Source organism: Castor canadensis, chromosome 5, assembly GCF_047511655.1.
Source record: "Castor canadensis chromosome 5, mCasCan1.hap1v2, whole genome shotgun sequence".
Lineage (NCBI taxonomy): Eukaryota > Metazoa > Chordata > Mammalia > Rodentia > Castoridae > Castor > Castor canadensis.
Genome location: NC_133390.1, coordinates 177,752,608 through 177,758,805, shown reverse-complemented (window position 1 = coordinate 177,758,805; position 6,198 = coordinate 177,752,608).

Sequence of the window (6,198 nt, the reverse complement as noted above, 5' to 3'; positions counted from 1 at the left end):
CGTCGGGGCGCCCTCCCCGCCCTCCCCGCCGCCGCTTTCTGTAGGGGGCACTGCAGAGTTGTGGATCTCCAGTGGGCGAGCTCCCGGCCAGCTTTCACACCCCCATCCCCCGCCTCCCACAGCTGTCCCCTGTGCCTGCGCCCCGGCGAGCTGGGCCCTGGCCCGCACTGTCGCCTGGTCTCCCGCCTCGCCCCGAGCACGGTCGCCCCGGTCGGGCCGGCTGGGTTCACCGAGGCTCGAGTCGCGGCGAGGCCCGGGTCGCGGAGCGCGGCCAGGGGGCTTCGGGGGCGGGCGTGCGCAGGGCCCCGGTGCTTCGCTCGGGGAGGACGCAGTGCGCGCGGTGCAGCTAGACATCGCGTAAATGGTGGCTTGCAGGCAAACAGCCCAATGCATCGGAGAAAGCAGCACCCAGGGCCCGCGCTGGCTGCCGAGGCCGGTGCTTGGCTCGTGGAGGAGAATGCGAGGAGCCCCGTGGGGACCCCTGGGCTTCGTGGGCACCGCGGGAAATGTTTGCTGCAGGAGGCACAGTCCTGCTTCCGCACCGTACAGAGCCCCGCCCCAGTAAGATCTGACCCCAATGCCAAGGCCAAGCCCCCTCCTCCTCCCTTCTGGGGACAGTTCTTTGTAAATAACAATTGAGCTGGCCTTCCGGCAGGAACATCAAATTAGAGCTGCGCTCCTCATTCCGTTCCACTCTCTCGAGCCCTCATCCCCTTGCAAAGCAGGGGCTTGTTTACTTCTGCCTGGAACCTGATCTTCCTCCTACGCGGGACTGTGTTGTAGTCATCTTTGTACCCACAGCCATCTCATCTGGCTTGTAACCGGCTCTAGATAAATGGCTTTTAAATATGTGCACGAATGAATTAGAGACCTGAGATTTCATCCTCAAACTCTCTGACCTTCCTTCAGTTACTCTAAGCCTTTAGAATCCTATCTGCTAAAGAAAAAGAATGTGCGGTTTTCATAATCCCCGAGATCCATGCCCTGTCTACCTCCCTGGGGTTATTGTGGAGATCAAATAAGATAAGTGAAAACACTTTGTAAACTATCAGGTGCTGAGCAAATATTATATATGATGGTTATTCATTCATCCCCTCCATTCGGGAAGCTTAACCAAGTAATTCCTGGTATTGTGTTCAGCAGATGATGGTCACTCTTCCTGGTTAGGCTTAAATATTTATTGTGGGACAGCGTCAGTCACACATTTAGGAAATCAGTCAAGTTTCCATACCTTTGAGTGAAAGGAACAGTGCTTGCTTGCATAAATAATGGAAGAAAATCCCAAAACAGCCACCCTGAGCAATGCAAAAAGCCCAGGGGCAGGGAGATGGTGTGGAAGTCATGAGATCATTGTACAACCAGAGGCAGCACTAGACAGCTAGGCCCTGGGCAGCACCAGGCATGGGATTGTGTGCCCCAAATAGTGTGAAGTGAAAGGAAGGGAGCCCTTGAGAGGGGACACACTGTCTGCGGTCATGTCTGCGTGTGCCCTGACCCACTCTGGAAGAGAGGCGGAGGAGAGTATAATCATTACATTCCAGTGTTCCTTGGTTGTTTTATTTTCCTGTCTAGTGGTTTGAGCTGAGATTTTTTCTTTTTTAAGGCATTCCCTATGTATTTCCTTAGAATTGAAACCTAGGTTGATGGTTTTATACTTTAAAAGCTTCCATTGTGACTCATTCTTGACCTGGGATAGGATTCGGCAATGCTCCCCAAGCTTACTGAGCCTCAGTGTCCTGTTTCTTGGGCTTTGTACCCACTTTCAAACATTATGCCAATGGATCCAGGGAGTCACTTTGGGGAACAAGTGCATGATTGTCTGCTCATCACCCCAAGCAGTGCAGAAGGGAGTCCATTGATACAGACTTTCCTTATGAAGCCAGACATCGACAGGGCAGGGGAAGGTTTTTAAGTGCTGACAGGCTAGTGGTTAGACAAAATAGGTTAGCACTGTGAGCATGCAGCCTTTGGTGAAGAGATTTAAGTAGATAGGGCTGGTGACAGCCTTCTCCAGGCTCAAGATAAGTGGGAGCAGTCTTGCTGTCAGAAAACTCACCTGGGCCCCACTCTCTCAGGGAGGCATCAGGCTCCAAAGAGTAGGGCGAGGTCATGGGAAAGCTGAGTACTAGCCAAGCACATTTTCAAGATTCTTATTTGGTGGCTTGGGGATCCAGATGCTTCTGCGATGTCCCGTCAGGTAGAAGACGCACTGAAGTCAGTCCTTCATCTGCACAGATTTGATCTAACAGGGAGATTTGGGAAACAGTAGCTTTGCATTCTGTCTACCCAAATTGTTCCTCAAAACCTTGAGGACTTCTAACCCCAGAAAACTACCCCGTCTGTCTTCAGCTTTGATGCCTCTTTCCCTAGCAGAGGCTGGAAAAAGGCTTCAGTTTTGTTTTGTCCAGACCCCATTAGCTTTTTATCCCAGACAATTCAATTCTGCCAGTGTTTCTAAAAATCTGTCAGTGACTGTGCCTCGCAGTTGCTCAAAGGGAGGAGACAGACCCAGAGTCTTGCCTTCAAGGAATTTGCATCTCCACCACCTCTGCCCAAATTCTGTTCTCACCATGTGCACTTTTCAGGCAGCCTCCTAACCACACGTCTCTCTTCCTTTATCCATCCTCTACCCTGCAGCTGTGGTGACCTTTCCACAAATCTGATCATGTCACTGCCTGATGGAGGCCCTGAAACAGCTCCCTCTGGCCATGGCAGCCCACTCAAACGATGCACAAAGCAGGTGCCGTCTCTGCTGGGCCGGCACTAATATTAACTAATGACGCTCTTCTTTTGGTTGGCAGAAAAAATTAAGCTAATTGATGTACTGGTCTCCATCTTAAGTGTTTCTCTCCTCACTTTCTCTTAAACCATCAGTCCCAGCTATTAGAACACAATATAGGGCTAGAACTGATTTATCCCAGAAGCATACATTCAGTGCAGGGCTTTTTTTTTTTTTTTTTTTTTGCTTGATGTTTTCATCCTTCCTGGTGTTCTGCATTGCAGGTATTGTGTCCTCGCCCACAAACAGAGTGCTGCCAGGATGGAAGGCTGGCATCCAAGGCCCTTCCTAACTGGCCTCACCGTGTGGGCTGCTTCCTTTCCAGGACTTGGCTCATGGACTTTTCTCTGTGAGGTGGACCCTTCCCCTTCTGGTTAGGGAGCTCTTCCTTTTAGACTTAGCACACCCCACTGTCTGCTGCAATAAGTGTTTGTGGGATGGATAGCTGGATACACAGAAAGATGAGGTCAAATGTATTGAATACTAGAGAACCCAGACAGATAAGACTCCAAATGGACTGTGTAGACAAAAAGCATGGTGGTCCTCTGTCTACCACTAGTGTGGTTCTTCATCTACACTGGCCCTCACACTGTTCTTCAAGTTGCCTGAGCACTTGGCCCTCCTTTGGGGGTCTTGGTATGACTGGTTCCTTCCCACAACTCAGGTCCACTGGCTAGAAAGCAGCCCTTCTACCTTGTCCACGTTGTGGGAGCAGACTCCCCTCCCCTAGGGCCCACGCTCGGTCAGCCTCGAGACTCAAACGATGTCTAACATCCTGGCTTTCGGTCTCTGAGGCCAAGAAAGGGGCCTCTTTGGTAACAGCCCATGCCAGCAAAGCTTATCTGCATTATCCTTTTTCTTTTTTTTCTCCCAGGATGATGTTGACACATGTCCTCAAATAAATCAGCTCCCATCTTAACCATCGCCCTTGGCAGGAACACGACGTTGCTGTGCCAAGCCGGTCCTCACCAGTGTGACTCAGCCCTTGAAATATAAAGGAAATCATTGTGTTTTCACACTGGTCGGTATTGAGACGCAGCCAGCTCGTCAGTTTCTAGCTTTTCTTCTCCCTATGGCCACAGCCACTGACCTGCTCGTGGTAATTTGTGTACTGTGCAAGCACAAGGCTGGACGCTAGCCTTCTCCAGATACCACTTTGTTACCAGCAGCCTCTCATTAGCCACATGGCCATGTGCAGGTCAGGCTTCTTCGGTTGCAGGTGATGAAACCCAAATCAAAATTTAAAAGCAAATGTATTGTCAAAAGTAAACAAAAAAAATCTAGGTGTAGCTGTGTCCAGAGGGTAAACAGTATCACAAGAGTCTCTGTGTCTCTTCTCTTCCTTCCTCTAGGTGTTTCCTTCTCTGGCCTTCTCTCCCAGGGAGGTGACATTGATACCTGGAAGTTCTATACTAGTGTCCCACAATAGAGCAACCGTACAGGAAGAACATGTCTCCTTCCCAACAGTTTCCACAAAACTCCCTCAATGGACTCTTCTTGGCCTCTCTTAGGTCACATCCTTACCCCAAAACCCAAAACAGTGGCCAACAAGTAGTGATCACCAAATGAGACAGGCCTAAGTCACATGACCACTTCTGAACTTAGAAAAGTAAGGGTGCTAGCATCAGACCCAGCCAAACAAACGGACTGTGTGCTGGCCTTTTCTGAAATCAGTGTGTTGGAACCAAGAAGAGGGTTGGTGGGTGTTCAAATGAGACAGATTTCTCCTCATCCCAGTTTTTTGTCCACTCTATGTCCTCTACATACTGCCATACAACTCTCCTTAAAACTCACACCCCTAGCTTCCAGGATCTTGTCCTTCCAGATCTCTCTGGCCCAGTCCCCAAAAGCTGATTACCCTCCATGTTTTAGCCCCACTCTTCTATTACCTTTCACTTTGTTTTCAGAAGGCCTCTGGTCTTCTCCACAAACTCCACCCTCAGCCTGCACCTTCATTTTGTGGCTTCCAGCTCTCACATGAGCCATCAATTTCCACCTGAGTGAGCACCTCCTCCTCTATTCCTTATCTGTAGTCCTGGCCCTCCAAATAGAGCCTTTGGCATCCCTGTCATCCCCACTCCTCTTTGGCCCTGCCACCTGCCAACATACCAACAACCATGACCAGATTGTGAAAGACCCTGAATCCACAATCAACTGCCCATCTTCCCATTCCTCCCCACTGGCACTACGTTGTTTTCATCTCTTTTGCCTGAAAAGTCACAGCAGCCAGTTGCCTAGCTGATCTCACTTCCAACGTTGGTCCCAGTGCAGGATGTTCTCTAAGCAATTACCTTTCTAGAAAGTTCCGTTCTGTTCATATGCCTCTGCTGGTGAGATGTCTTCTTTGAACTCAGACTTTGCCTCTACAAGCCTGAGATGCCCATTGCTTCCCCCCAACTCCTCCACTTCTAATCCACCTTCTCTCTGCCCTTTGCCTGTCCTTTCTGTCCCTTGTTTACATTTGATCCTTCTCCCATGCATACCTGCCTCCACTCCCATCCCTTCTCCTGGAAAATTCTCACTTGCCTTAACCTCAAGCTCTGGTGTCTCTGTGGAGACCTTTCCCATCCCCCTGGGAAAGGTCTGCTTTTAGCAGCACAAACACTAGCCATGGTCATACAGGATATGCCACCCTATCTTGTATTGATGTGTTTCCACATCTGTCCCCCATACTAGACAGAGAATGCATGGAGGGGGTGCTGGCCAGCTCACTCCTGTGCTCGTTCATGGCAGTGGGGCGAGCTTTAGGGTCTGTACCCTGGAATCAGGCACCATCTCCAAGCTCAAATGCCTTGGGAGGATTTCAGTTAATGAGAAAGTTATATAAACCCAAGGTAGTGATTTTGTGTCTCCAACTGGCACTTCCCCCTTGTTTTGAAAGGCCAACTCATCCTTAGCTGGCAGTCTAAATCAATTTACGCCCTGGGTTGTCTGTGATAAACACATGTCTCTGGTTCCTTCTTTCTCTCTGTTTTCCTTTTGAAGTTCAGTTCTAAACCCAGTTAAATGTTTCCTTTGGCTCTATCAGATGTGACTTAACTGTTCTACCCCATGGGATCTACAACCAGCTTCATGTCTTTTTGATGGAAATAAAGTCCAGTTGAGCCGGACTTGTATCAAATTATATTTTGCAGTATGGCTGGATTTGGGACCTGGGTGAAGTTCATTCCATCCTTTCTGGATGCTCCATTTCTTTTGGGGATCCAGAGGTTCCTGGAGCTAGAATGCAAAACATATTTGATAAGTGTCTTCCCAAGGAGAGATGGTCTGCAGACAGGCCTTCACCATATGGAACATGATGTAACGAAGAGGAGTTTTTGCAGAAATCCCAACCTAAGTAGGGTGGGTGTTTCCTACCATGATAGTTAGCAGGTTGTGAACAGTTAGCAGTGTTTTCAGCACTTCCTTGGTGCCCCAGG